Below are 14,218 nucleotides of genomic sequence, written 5' to 3' on the forward strand. Positions count from 1 at the left end.
ATTAGTTAATTTGTTAGATTTAGTTATTTTATTTAAACCTTTTGTTAGTTATAATTTTAAAGTTTTAATTAATTAAACGCAGATATATTTGGTTACATATAGATTTAAATAAAATAATTAAATCTAACATAAACTAATTAATTGATTAATTATCTAGCTATTGCCCAATCAATTTTAGCTATTCTCTGTGGTCAAAAGTAGTTGTTTTTTTCTAGCTATTGGAATGCTAGGTCTCTCTATTTAAGTTGTTGTCATGATCTGGTTCTTCATCTTGTCCCGAGGATGAACACACTCGCTGGTTTGAAATGCGTAAACAAATGAATTTCGATGTAATTATTGCTGAAAACCTATCTCAAAAACTTGATAATAATCGCGAAAAAACCTTAATCATCTTGTCCCGAGGATGAACACACTCTGCTGGTTTGAAATGCGTAAACAAATGAATTTCGAAAAACTTGATAATAATCGCAAAAAACCCTTAATTCAATGAATAAATAGTTTTTAAATTATAATCGCAAAAAAAACCTTAATTCAATGAATAAATAGTTTTTAAATTTGTAAAATTAGGAAATATTAACCCCAAAAACCAAGACGAAGAGTAAAATAAACGAAGACATTGTTGGAAGACATTACTGGGTGCGATTTGTCGGAAAGGAAAGAGAGCGTCCGGGGAAGGCCGAGTTTTTGCTAGTCGGGTAATTTTTCCGGCGGTGATAAGGGGAACTCTACCACTAATGCCTCAACTGTTCTCGTATTTGTCTATTTTGTTCTTCTCAGACAAAGCAATGGCGATTTTAGGCGGATCCCTCCATGTTTAATCTCGTCGAAGCAGTGAAGACACTGAAATGTCGAGGATTTTAGAACCTGAGCCCTCGTTTCGGCAGGCCAAGCTTCGAAGAATTCAGTCCAATTCCATGGGCGTCGAGTAGCTCCGTTTTATCTTCGTTTCAACCCTGGTATGTAATAACCTTCCCTTCCCTCATCAAAACTTGCTGTCACGATATCATTTCAAGGTCGAAGTTATGTTCCGTGTCTACAGATAATTTCACAGATAAACAAGAACAGACAGCAGAGTCAAACTACGGTTACTGGTAATTATTTCCTTCATTTAGAATAGATGAACCAAACAGAGCTAAGCAGTGATCCATCGGGGCAAAATTTTCTTTAATTATTGATTGAAGACATGTTTATCCTTGAGGTCACGGATGCTGGAAGGACTGAGATAACTAGGTATGTAAATTGGGTTTTCAACCAAACAGATCTGAACGTACATTTAAGGCAATAACTGACGGCAATTATGCCTTAGGTGCTGCAGATGAGGAACTTCCACAGCACTCAACCCCAGAGAATTATATATATGTGACCTAACCTAGATTTTATACGGCTGATGAAATTCCTAGGTTTGGCAGTTGGTGCCTTAGGAGGCAGGAGCTGCCGAGACTGCCGGGTCGGTGAATTACTGCTTAGTATTTTGTTTCTGATGCATAGAATTGTATCATTGTCTCATGCCCGTTTATTTCATTCAGTACCCAAAGATCATGCATGGCTACATTGCATGACATCAGATGACAATTCAGTCAAATTGCCCGGCGGCATAACCAGGATTTTTCTTCTCGCCCCATTTTATTGGGAGGGAGCGCGAGCCAATGTCGGATGCTATTAGAATCTGTTGCCTTCGATTCCTATGTTTTTTGTCTGCCACGCCGCAACACTTTACCTGCCAGGCAACGCAATCAGTTTGCTGGTGAATTACTTGCTATCCTCGTGTAAATGGCATCTTCAGGGGATACACATTTGCGGATGAAATAATATCGTGCGTCTGTAATTTCTTTCTCTCGAAATGCAGTTGACCTTAAAGATGGTTGATATGGGTCATCATAGAAATGGGTGCTGCAGTTTTATTTTGTCACAGTCTTGAAACAGTAGTTAAACCCTGAAATGGTCAACTATTGTTTGACTTAGTGAGATTTTCGATGCCAACATAGAAAAGCATGCAGCATTGATGAGCAAAAAAATTGTGACAGAAGTGAGTTATCAACATCTTGCTTTTGGCTGTCGCCAACTATTTATATTTTACCAAGAAAAAATGTATTACGTTTGGCATTTCTAGGGATAAATCAAAATATATGCTGTCCAAGTCTCATGGCTTTTGATTTCAAAATGAAAAAACAGTCTGTGTCCTATCAAGCCTTCTACATATTACATGTTAGTTTTCTTAAAACTTAGCAATCTAATCTGTGGATTATATTAAGCAAAGAGTTGAAAACTGAACTTCAACTTTAATCCACAAATATACTAAGTTTATTAACTAGCATGCAGTAGAAACTAGGAACAAATGAAGACACACACACCATAAAACCATACACAACAAATTTACCCAGGAAACCCCAACTGGGGAACATGCAATCTTGGTGTTTTTATTACTCTGCTCATCAAATCTTCAGAAAAAAGGATTACAAATGTGAGGGAAAACTTCCTTTCACCCAGCTAACCCTCTGCACTAATGATCTGCACACTTCACACCAACTCAAACTCTCTTCTGCGCTCTGTATGAACTCGTATGACCTGTACAACCCCTTCTTCGCACTGGATTAGGCCCCTGGAAGAAGTCTGCGCTGGCTGGAAGTGATTTGAGGCTGAATCGACCTCTCTTTCTCCCTCTATCTCGCTGATCTGAAGGCCCAGTCACTGAATAGAACTCTCCTCCTTTGCTGAGCAGAACACCAAGCTCTCAGTGCATAATGACCGACTCTGCGCCCTTTTTCCCTCCTAGATTATCTCGAAGTGCTAAGATTAAATCTTCTTGGATGGTTGAGATTGCCCTAATTCTTGACTATAGGAAAATGTAAATTTCCATATGTCAAGGAATAATAGAAAAAACAAATCTGCACCTTGGCACCACTTGTGGGTCCCTCTGCCAAATTTAGTGCACCTGCTAAATTTGGCTGAACAGTTCCTCCTCTAACTCCATTTAACACTCCCTCTTAGAGAGGAAGGTGTTTTGAACTACACCCAGTTTGTTTCTGAAATAGACAAAACTCTCTCTAGGCAAAGATTTGGTCAATATGTCTGCTGCCTGCTCTGCTGCGTAGAAAATGTTAAAATGCTCAGGGATGAATTTTTCGTAGAAGAAATCATATCTTTTAGTTCTGTTTGAACCACCTATAATAAAATTTCATTTCTAACAATTCTAATATGACTTTCAAAAAATAGTAAGTCACATCTCAATTTGGAAGTGACTTAACAAAAATAGAAAGTCATGCCTAATGATCAAGGATGATCTCAAGTTTCAACATATGGAATCCATTTTAAAATCAAATCAATCATGATTTATACAAGTCAAAAATTAATATTTTTGTCTTTATTAGTATTATTATTATTATAATACTATTATTTATAAAATAGTATAAAGTCATTCACTTTTAATGGATTAATAAAAACGAATTCTCTCATGAAATAAGTAAATTAAATTGAGAATCTCTTACTTGGAAAATTGAACCTCTTTCTTGGAATAATATAGTAACTCCACACTTAAGAGAATGTAACTCTCCCTCACTAATTCAATGTATGGCAAAAGTGTACTCCTCCTCATTAAATGCACTTGTAACTCCCTCATTCAATTCGATATGTAACTCTCATCAAATATTCTCTCATGTCTAAGTGTAACTCTGTCTCTTTAATTGAAACTAGAACTCCTCAAGTCATGTGTACCTCTCGCTCTATTCTTGGGATGAGTTACACTTCTCCTCAAGTAACTCCTCCTTCATGGAATTCGATTCTCCTATTATTGGCTCAAGGCATGAATTGATTTTGTAACTCCTCTTCTTTCTCATCTATTCATCTATTCAGTTTTCTGCAAAGTACATTAAGTTTTCTGTTAAGTACATTCAGTTCCATTCAATGCCATTCAATTTTCCGCAAAGTACATTCAATTTTCTACAAGTACATTCAGTTTTCTGCATAGAACTTTCAAGTTTCTGCAAATAATTTTTTAAATTTCTACATATAACTTTCAGATTTTAACAGAAAGTCCATGAAATTCTGATCTGCCAATATGAACAATCTGAAATATAATTTCTTTTCATATAAACACATGATTTCTCTACTAAACTTTGTAGCAGAATAGAGACAAAAATAAATCAAAGTCACATAGTGGCAAAACACAATATTTTTTTCTAGGGAACTCAACTGGGAAAACCCTCTGCTTGTTTGAGAATTTTATTGAAGAAATTTGAGCAATATATCTCTTACAAATACAATTTGTTTCAATCTGAAAACAAACTTATTCTCTTGCCTTGAACTAGGCTTGAAACCCTTGCAAGATTGTTGAACCTTGCCTTCTAAGTTTATGCGCACAAGCTTCTCTTGGCGCACCTTTCTCTCACAAGCTCCACACTTAAACCTGTTCAACCTTCTCACAAACCTGTGAATTCTATTATCTTGTCTCACCAACTCGTGCTCACAAGACAATGATCAAATTGTGCCTTCGTTCCTCCTTTTAAAGTAATTCAAATGGCTAAGTTTAGTGAGTTTCTAATTAAGGAGTTTGCTTTTGTGATTGATTGAGTTAGCATGAGTTAATTACTTATGCGACTCGTCCTATCTCAAATCAAGGACTTGAGACTCAAACACACGTTCTTTTCCTCAATTAACTCGCACTAGAAGACAAGTGACTCGTCCGTCCACTTGAGCGCATTAGTTAACTGCTTCTAAACTCGTCGATTTTTAGGAACAATTCCTAAATTTTAGGTAATCATCCTAAATTATAGGAAACTTGAGCATGCCAAGGAGAAACTCGTTGTGGTTCCTTTGATTAAGGCACGAATCAAGGAACCCTTTTTAGCTATTATTTTCAACACTCCCTCTTAGCGAGGAAGGTGTTCTTAGAAGAACCTGTTCACCTGAATCTGTTTCCAACACTACCAAATTCTCCGCTGTTGCTACTGCTCCCTCTGTAATAGAAGACTTTCGTGCTTCTTTTTGCGAAATCTGCTTTGAAGACTTGTTCTTTCCCACCATGCTCTTGAGTCCACCACTTTAGTCGTAAGTGACATGTACCTTGTGTACCTTTGTGTTTGCTTCTTGATGACGGGAGACTCAACTCTCTTCTTTTCTCCCTTAACCAAATCCTCTGCCCACTTGGCTCGAACTCTCCCTATATTGGAAGTCTCTGACTGAGTGGTTGCCTCCAGTCGCCCTAGGCTATGCTCCTCCTCATCTAGCTGGTCAACCCAGTTGCCAACTAGCTTAGGCTGAAATCGAGATACTGGATGAGTTTCCATCTTGAGAGCTCTATCCTGCTCTCGCTCAACCACCACTTTTCTACTTTGAGTTCTTCCTGCCTTGTTGCTCAAGGATGTATCTGTCTGTACTTGCAACTTGTACGCTAGAGGTACACCTTACCTCTACTGAAGATGATATCATACCCCTTGTCCTCAAGGGTAGCTAATGAAACAAGATTTTGCCTCAATCCTGGAACATAGAAAACATCTCTAAGATGAAGAGGATTACCTGACTCCCTCTGAAAGCTGATAGTACCAACTCCTCTAGCTGCATCCTGACCATCATCTCCTAGCTTAATATGGAACTACATGTCTTTCTGCTTCAAGTGGTTGAAACTCTTCTTGATCTCGGTCATGTGGAGGGATGCTCCTGAATCAATATACCATATATTGCTATCTGTTGAGCTTTCCATGCAAACAATCAATGAGAAATATTTCTCGAACTACGCTGAAAATGCATGTACCTTTGTTGATGCAACTACATAATCCTTTTTGGATTCCTTCTCTCAATTAGGACACTTAGAAGCATAGTGCCCAAACTCATGATAATGGAAGCACTTGATCTTGCTTAGATCCTTCATATCGCCCTTCTGACTAAACTCAGCGTCACCTTGGCCCTTCTTTCCCTTGGCCTTGCCTACGAGGGCAAGGTTCTCCTTGTCCACTATCATAACTGATCTCCCTTCTATGGTTCCTCTTCGGATCTCTTCCTATATGCAGCCAGTCCAAAACCTTTCCCAATTTGGAAAGTTCTCTCTCCCACTAACAACATCCTAAAACCCTTTCCAAGGCTTGTGAAGTCCAAGTAAGGCAAAACTAACAATGTCATGTTCAAATATAACCACGCCCACACCACCCAGTTCATCTTGTACCTGATTGAACCTTGACAAATATGTGACGATGGGCTCATCCTTGCTCATCTGGATACTTCTCAGCTTCTCCTTAAGAGCAAGCTTCTTAGTATCACTGGTATTCTGATATAGCTTCAGGATGGTATCATACATATCAAAAGCCATCTTCTCATGGATACGAGGTACTATATGATCTTTGACCCCTTCTAGAATAATTCTCCTTGCCTTGACATCATTCTTATTATGCTGGGCCAGTTGCTGGGGATCTTGAGGTGGCACTATAGTCTGCTTCACAAATTCTCCCATCCCATTATCCTCCAAAACTATCATAATCCTCCCTTTCCATGGAACAAACTTCGATGCTCCCTCTAAACAGTGATCTACTCTTAATCCTTGGTAGGCCTTCCTGCCTACTTAGAGAGCTTACAAACTCTTGTCCACTAACAACCTTGTAGTCCTTCACAAGACTCTGTACTTAGGGCTTGGAGGTTGCCCACTTCATTACTCCTTTAGTCTTTCAAAGTTTGCAAATTCTTGGGCTTCAATATATCTGCCATTGCCAACACTCTTGTTGTCCTTGACAAGACCTTCTCTTTGGCCACAATTAGGCACCCACTAACAATCCTCCACCTGTACTTAAGATGCCACCTACTTTGTCCCAAACCTGGACAATCAACTTTACATCAACACAAAACATGGAAGAGCACAAATGTACCTTTGGTCTGGATGATCATTGCTGTCTCGAAATCAACCTAGCTTGTGCGCCTATATTTGAAGTTTTGGTCCTCTGGTTAGGGCTTGCTGATTGTCCACATCAACCCTTCAAACCTGGTCCAAAACTCCCACTTAACCTACGCTATTTCCCTTCCTTTAGGCCAGGACTCTTGTGCTATATGTTTAGCAACTCAACGTTCCCTTGTTTGTTGCTTAATAACTAGAAATCAACTCCTAGTAGGGCTCGACCTTCCTTGCAATAGACCTAGAATATACAACGACCTGTTCACAGAGAAAACTTACAACAAAAAGGTGCACAATTCTGCCCAGATTGCTTCTCCAATACTCGGCCAGCCTCCCTGCCCAACTTAGCCTAATCCTTGTCACAAGAAAAGACTCCTAAATTGATTGCTCCTCCACTTCGGATAGTCCTCTTGAGCCTGTAGCCAAATTAGAGATGTCTTCTTCTAAGATGCTTGTTCTTGTGATGTGCTGATCTTAATTTTGTTCCAAGAGCTTTGATACCATGTAGAAAATCCATGAAATTTTGATTTGCTAATATGAACAATTTGAAATATAATTTCTTTTCATATAAACTTAGAATTTCTCTATTAAACCTTGTAGGGGAATAGGAACAAAAATAAATCACAGTCACACAGTAGCAAAACACAATATTTTTTTCTAGAGAACCCAAATGGGAAAACCCTTCGCTTGTTTGAGAATTTTATTGAAGAAATTTCAGCAATAGATCTTTTTTTTTTTCAACTGTGGTTCACAATCATTGAGTGGCTGCTACATCCACGGGTAATAATCCGGGCAGGTCCACCCGAAGGGATCTACCTGTCGGCTTATTTGGTTGGGTCTAACCCTAAGGGCGTCGAGGAGATTTGACCCCATGACCTTCCAGTTGGCAAGGTACTTAGCAACGGGAACTCAACCAATTGAGCTATCCCTTGGGGCTAAGCAATTGATATTTTACAAATAGAACTTGTTTCAATTTGAAAACAACCTTGTTTTCCTTCCTTGAACTAGGCTTGAAAGTTGAAACCCTTGCAAGATTGTTGATCCTTGCCTCCCTAAATTTATGTGCACAAGCTTCTCTTGGAACACCTTTCTCTCACAAGCTCCACACATAAACTTGTGCAACCTTCTCACAAACCTGTGAGCTCTATTACCTTGTCTCACCAACTTGTGCTCACAGACAATGATTAAATTGTGCCTTTGTTCCTCCTTTTAAAGCAATTCAAATTGTTAAGTTTAGTGAGTCTCTAATTAAGGAGTTTGCTTTTGTGATTGATTGAGTTAGCATGATTTAACTACTCACGCAACTCGTCCCATCTCAAATCAAGTACTCGAGACTCAAACGCACGTTCTTTTCCTAATTAACTCGCATGAGAAGATAAGTAACTCATCCTTCCACTTGAGCGGATTAGTTAACTGCTTCTAAACTCGTCCTGATTTTTAGGAACAATTCCTAAATTTTAAGAAATCATCCTAAACCATAGGAAAATTGAGCATGCCAAGGAGAAACTCGATGTGGTTCCTTTGATTAAGGCACAAATCAAGGAACCCTTTCTTGCTATTATTTTCAAGATATTGTACGAATGTATTGAAGTCTAATCTTGCCCCTTCTAAACACAATCTTTGATATGTTGATACCTCATCTTGATGTGCTTGGAGTGGTCATGGAACACTAGATTGTCAGAGAGCTTAATGCAACTTTGATTGTCACATGTATTTATCCTCGAATGAGCTCAGTGTCACTGATCTTTGCTTCTTGCTAAACCAGGAAACAACTGCTGACCCAACACTGAAGGTGCAACATGAAGTACTCTTCCTGTCTGTGGAGCCCCCTACTCAATCTGCATCTGTGAAGCCCTCCAACCTCACTCCATCAACTTGTCTGTACAACAATCCATAATCCACTGTGCCTCTAAGGTATATGAGGATATGTTTAGTAGCAACCCAATTTACTCTAGTAGGTTCAACCATGAACCGACTCAACTGGTTCACTGCATAGCAAATATCCAGTCGTCTGTTCACAAGATACATAAACGACCGAATCAGCTGTCTGTAGAGTGTGGCATCAACTCGCTCTGCTCTGCTAGTGCCTACTGTCCTCTAGTTTGTCACTAGAGGTGTGGTCATGGGCTTGTAATCCTTCATGCGTAACCTTTTGAGAATCTCCTAAGTGTACTTTTCCTCTCCTAAGAAAATCTTTCCATCTCCCTGCCATACCTCCAATGCAAGGAAATAGTGCATAAGCCCTATATCCTTCATGTCAAACTCTATTGCAAGATCCTTCTTGCAGTCATTGATGAGCCTCTTATCCCCTGTAAATATGAGGTTGTCCACATACAACACAAGAATGAGAGGTTGCTCCCCAACCATGATGTAGTAAAGGTTAGGGGCAACTTTACTCTTGGTGAAGCCTAGTCCTAGAAGATAGCTGTCAATGCAAGAGTACCACACTTGCAGGGCTTGCTTGATCCCATATAGAGCTCTCTTAAGCTTGCACACATGCGTCTCCCTTTTATGTGCCTTGAACCCCTCTGGATGCTCTATGTAAATCTCTTCCTCAACCACATCATTGAGGAAGGCAACCTTCACGTCCATTTGGTGGATCTTCCACCCCATCTGTGTTGCAAGTGAATGGTCCTAATGGACAAGTAATCGACCATGGGTGGAAAAGTTTTGTCTTAGTCAATGCCCTCCACTTGAGAGAACCCTTTGGCTATGAATCTAGCCTTGTACTTCTCCATCCTCCTATTAGCAGCCTTGTACTTCTCCATGCTCCTGTTAGCTCTGAGCTTAATCTTATAGACCCACATGGATCCAATCATAGATCTGCTCTCCGACTTTAGCACAATCTCGCGGAACTCGCTTTACATGATGGACAAGTGTCCTTCCACCGCAACATCACGCCAAACTTGCTGAGACGCTGTCTCCTTGTAGCTAGAAGGCTCTTTGTCCATGGCCTCAATCATGAATGCCACATAATCTGTGTATCTTTATGGTTGTTTGCTTTCCTCGAATGTAGAGCTGAGTGCCCCAACCTTATCCTCAGCCTCCTCAATCAATTGATCAATCCATCGTAGATTCCTTCTGTGTGTTCTTGGAGTCACAGCTAGAGTGGGCCTTGCTCACACTTCTCTCTCCTCTTGCTCTTGCACAACGTCTTCATCTGATTGTTGTACAACTTGCCCAACAACTGGCTGTGATGTGCCTTGAGGGGCTGGTTGAGTCTCCTGCTTAGGAGCCTGCAACTCCTCCACTTGTGTTGTATCCTGCTCACGCTCTAAGGACTTCCTAAGAGCCCTTTCCTTCTCAAAATTGACATCATGCTTGATAACTATCTTCCTTAGTGCTGGTACAGACACCTTGTACGCCTTGGACGTCTCATTATAGCCAATGAAAATGCCTTTTTTTGCTATATGCTCTAGCTTCTTTTGACTTTCTAAAGGCATGTGGTAGTAAAACAAACTGCCAAAAATTCGGAAGTGAGAAATGTCTGACTTCTTGCCGGTGAATGCCTCCTCTGGTGTAACCCATCCAAGCACCTTATGTGGACTCTGGTTCTACAGATAGAGTGCAGTGTTGCATGCCTTTGCCCAAAGGCATAATGGTAGTCCCTGGTCATGCAGCCTGGCCTTGGTTGCTTCAAGAATACGCTTGTTCTCGCTCTTTGCCACCCCATTTTGCTAAGGGTTATAGGGTTGTGGTGGGCTCCCTCCTAATGCCCTCCTTGACACACAAATCCTTGAAGGGATTGGAGATATACTCCCCACTGTTATTTGATCACGACACTTTGACCTTATTTCCTGTCTGATTCTCCACCAATACTTTGAACTCTAGAAACTTCGAGAGCACCTTGTCTTTCTTCTTCATGATGAAGATCCACGTCTTCCTCGAATGGTCATCAATGAAGGTGATGTAATACTTGTATCTCATGAGGGATGAAGAAGAGAATGGACCACATACGTTCGAATGAACCAAGTCCCCTTGGGCTAGTTTTCACTATTAGGAAAGGACTTCATGGCATTCTTGCCAACTGTGCAACCCTTGCACATGTCATGTTGGTTCGTGTTGCATTGTGGCATGGTGTAAATATCCCATACGCTTGTGCTATAGCTCCCCAAGTTCTTGGCCCTACTCATGATCCTCTTTGCTACTCAAGGGCGCGATTGTCTCAAATTGTAGCCTGTAAAGGTTTTTCACCCTCCTTCCAATCTACTTCATAGCTCCGAAATTTAAGGGCTTGAGGTAGGCTTTTCCTTTGTTGAAAATGACCACATAACCCTTGTCTTGTAGGGTTGACACTAAAACAAGTTTCTTTTTAAGGCCTGGAACATAGAGGATATCCTTGAGATGAAGAGCGTTACTAGACTTCCTATTTGACAATACCCATGCCCTTGGTCAAGTACTTGCCATTATCTCCTAGCTTAATGTGAAACTGCATGTCCTTCTTCGTTAACTGGTTGAAGTATTCCTTGTTCCCATTCATATGGCTGGATGCTCCACTATCAATGTGCCATATGTTGCTAGCTACTGAGCGAGAACTCCTCAAATTTGGAACCAAATTCTTGAAGCTGCCACTTCGTTCTTCTTTGACCCTTCTTCCTCTGAGGACACTTGGTGGCGTAGTGTTCAAATTGATGACACTAGAAGCATTTTATCTTGCTTATATCTTTCTTCTCTTTCTTGCTTTTGGAGTTGGACTCGACCTCTTTTGTGTTCTTCTTGCCTTTATCCTTGTCCCCTTTGCAAGCTAGGGCAAAGTTCTCCTTGTCCTCATGCTTAACATGAGCTCCAGATCTAGCCTGCTTTTTAATCTCCTCCTGAACACAATCACCCCATAACCCCTCCCAGTTTGGAAGCTTCTCTCTACCAATCACTACATCCTGGAAGTTATCCCATGATTTGTGAAGCCCTAATAGCACATGGCTCACCATATTTGCTTTAGGCACTGTCTCCCTGACATAGACCAACTCGTCCTTCACCTGTGTGAACCCGGTGAGATAAGATATTATGGGCTTAGACTTGCCCATTCAAATGTTTCTTAGTTTGTCCTTGAGCACGAGTTTTCTGGCCTCACTTGAGCACTGGTAGAGGTTCACAATGGCTGTCCACATTTCTTTGGCATTCTTATTGCTGGAAGGATGTGGCACAATATGGTCTTTGACTCGCTCAAGAATGATCCTTCTCGCTCTGGCATCATTCTTGTTATGCTGAGCCAACTGCAAGGGGTCAATTGGTGTGGCTAGGGGTTCTCTACATACTCCTTCATACCCTGCTCCTCTAGCACCACAGTGATCCTCTCCTTCCATGAGTGGAAATTTGCTGCTCACTCCAAATTGTGCTTTGGTCTCAAACCTTGGTAAGATATTCTACTGGCTGAACTATTTAGAAACCATAGCGCGTTGGTTTGACTGGTAAAAGCTTGTGCTTTGTGGGTCAAAACCCTAGGTTGCACTGCTAGAAAACCTAGCGCAACCCTTCAGTTGTACTGCGCCTTAAGCCTGTTCCTGAGGTCAAAACATAGGTGCTGGTCTTCACTTGGAGACGTGGTTCTGATACCATGTTAGTTTTCTTAAAACTTAGCAATCTAATCTGTGAATTATACTAAGCAAAGAGCTGATAACTGAACTTTAACTTCAACCCACAAATATATTGAGTTTACTAACTAGCATGCGGCAAAAATAAGTAACAAATGAAGACAAACACACCATAAAACCATACGAATTTACCCAGGAAACCCCAACTATGGAAATTCTGCATTCTTTGTGTTTTTATTATTCTGTTTAGCAAATCCTCAAAAAAAAGGATTACAAATGTGAGGGAAAACTTCCCTTCACCTAGCTAAACCTCTGTACTAAAGATTTGCGTACTTCTCACCAACTCGGCCTCTCTTCTGCGCTATCTATGAACTCATATGGCCTGTATGGCCCCTTCTGCGCACTAAATTAGGCCCTTGGAAGAAGTCTGCATTGGATGGAATTGATCTGAGGCTATATCAACCTCTCTTTCTCCCTCTATCTCATTGATCTAGAGCCCTAGTCGCCGAACGAAACTCTCTTCTCCTTTGTTGAGCAAAACACCAAGCTCTCTAGTGCATAATGATTGAGTCTGTGCCCTTTTTCCCTCTCAGAAGATGACATGGGGCCACCACTGCCACGAAGGGATGAGATTAAATCTCCTTGGATGGTTGAGATCGCCCTGTTCTTGAGTATAGGAAAATTTAATTTAAATTTTCCAAAGTCAAGGAATAATAGAAAAAAGTAAATATGTGCTTTGGCCCCAGTTGTGGGTCCCTCTGCCAAATTTAGTGACCTGCTAAATTTTGGCTGAACCCTTCCTCCTCTAACGCCATTTAACATTAAAATCTTTCAAAAGCAAATCATGACCTTTTTAAGGGGCGTGTCATAACTTTCATCATAATTACATAACAATCCCAATAGGACTGCAGGGCATTACCCCATCACAACCTTCTCTGCAATGGTCATTATCCACATCAAGTCAAAAAATAGAAATGAAAGAATCAAACAAGAGATCTACTCCTCTGTGTTCTTGAGCCATTAGTATGTCTTCCCGCAATCATAGCTTTTAACCTCAGAACCAAACTAGTCACCTATCAAATTGTGGTTCGAACTAGATTCAATGAATCATTTTTTAAAATCATATAAAATAATTATTTTTAATGAAAAATATATTTAAGAATCAAAACCATTGTAGAAAAAATATGCAAAGCTTTCTCATCTATATACCATGAAAGGGTGAATATATCAAATGGGCGTTGAGTGCAATACATATCAACAACGAAATACATAATCAATGAGGCTCTAAATGGCCTCTAGAGTCCAAAGACCATGCTACAAGATATTGGGCCACTGGACTAATACAAATCATCAATCAGTATGATCATTCATTAAACTCATCACCACTACTAGAAATGGGATCATTAGCAGGATCTATATAAGCATCATCTGGCTTAGAGTGTTTAGACTCCTTAGGGACATCTGCAACCTCAGTAATAGCAACAACAACAATTTTAGTAGTATTAGGCCTAGTAAAAGCACAAGTTGGCTGCGATCCATGACTAGTGTTTGTATGCGCCATGCTTGGTGCTCGCTTCTTTCAGCTCTTGGTGGTTCAATTACTAGATCTGCACCCCCCCTCCCCAACTCCATGGAATCAATATCAAAACCAACATGAAACTTTGAGGTTGGGTCAATATCTTCCAACAAAATGGGATCTCTATTAGGTTTTTTGTTGGTATCTTAGTTGGAGGTTGTACTGCATGAAGATGAGATCATTTAATTGTTTTAGATCCAAACAATTTCTCTTCTTCGTTTGAATCCTCTAAAAAACAAA

The 14,218-nt window shown here is 40.2% G+C and overlaps 1 protein-coding gene across 4 annotated transcripts in view; it reads left to right on the forward strand.

Moving 5' to 3' along the window:
• Window positions 1–626: 626 nt before the first annotated feature.
• The window catches only part of LOC149140382 (uncharacterized), a 241,685-nt gene continuing 228,093 nt past the window's right edge, over window positions 627–14,218 (forward strand). For 2 of the 4 annotated variants that reach the window (XM_089449709.1, XM_089449710.1), the window contains exon 1: window positions 627–956. The gene's annotated coding sequence lies outside the window, so the exon portion shown is untranslated. The remainder of the gene's footprint in view (window positions 957–14,218) is intronic. The other 2 variants (XM_089449711.1, XM_089449712.1) reach the window with 1 other exon arrangement.

The sequence above is a fragment of the Pinus tabuliformis genome, chromosome X, assembly GCF_031772625.1.
Source record: "Pinus tabuliformis cultivar Carrire ecotype Pingquan chromosome X, CPIR1, whole genome shotgun sequence".
In the NCBI taxonomy this organism is placed as follows: Eukaryota; Viridiplantae; Streptophyta; class Pinopsida; order Pinales; family Pinaceae; genus Pinus; species Pinus tabuliformis.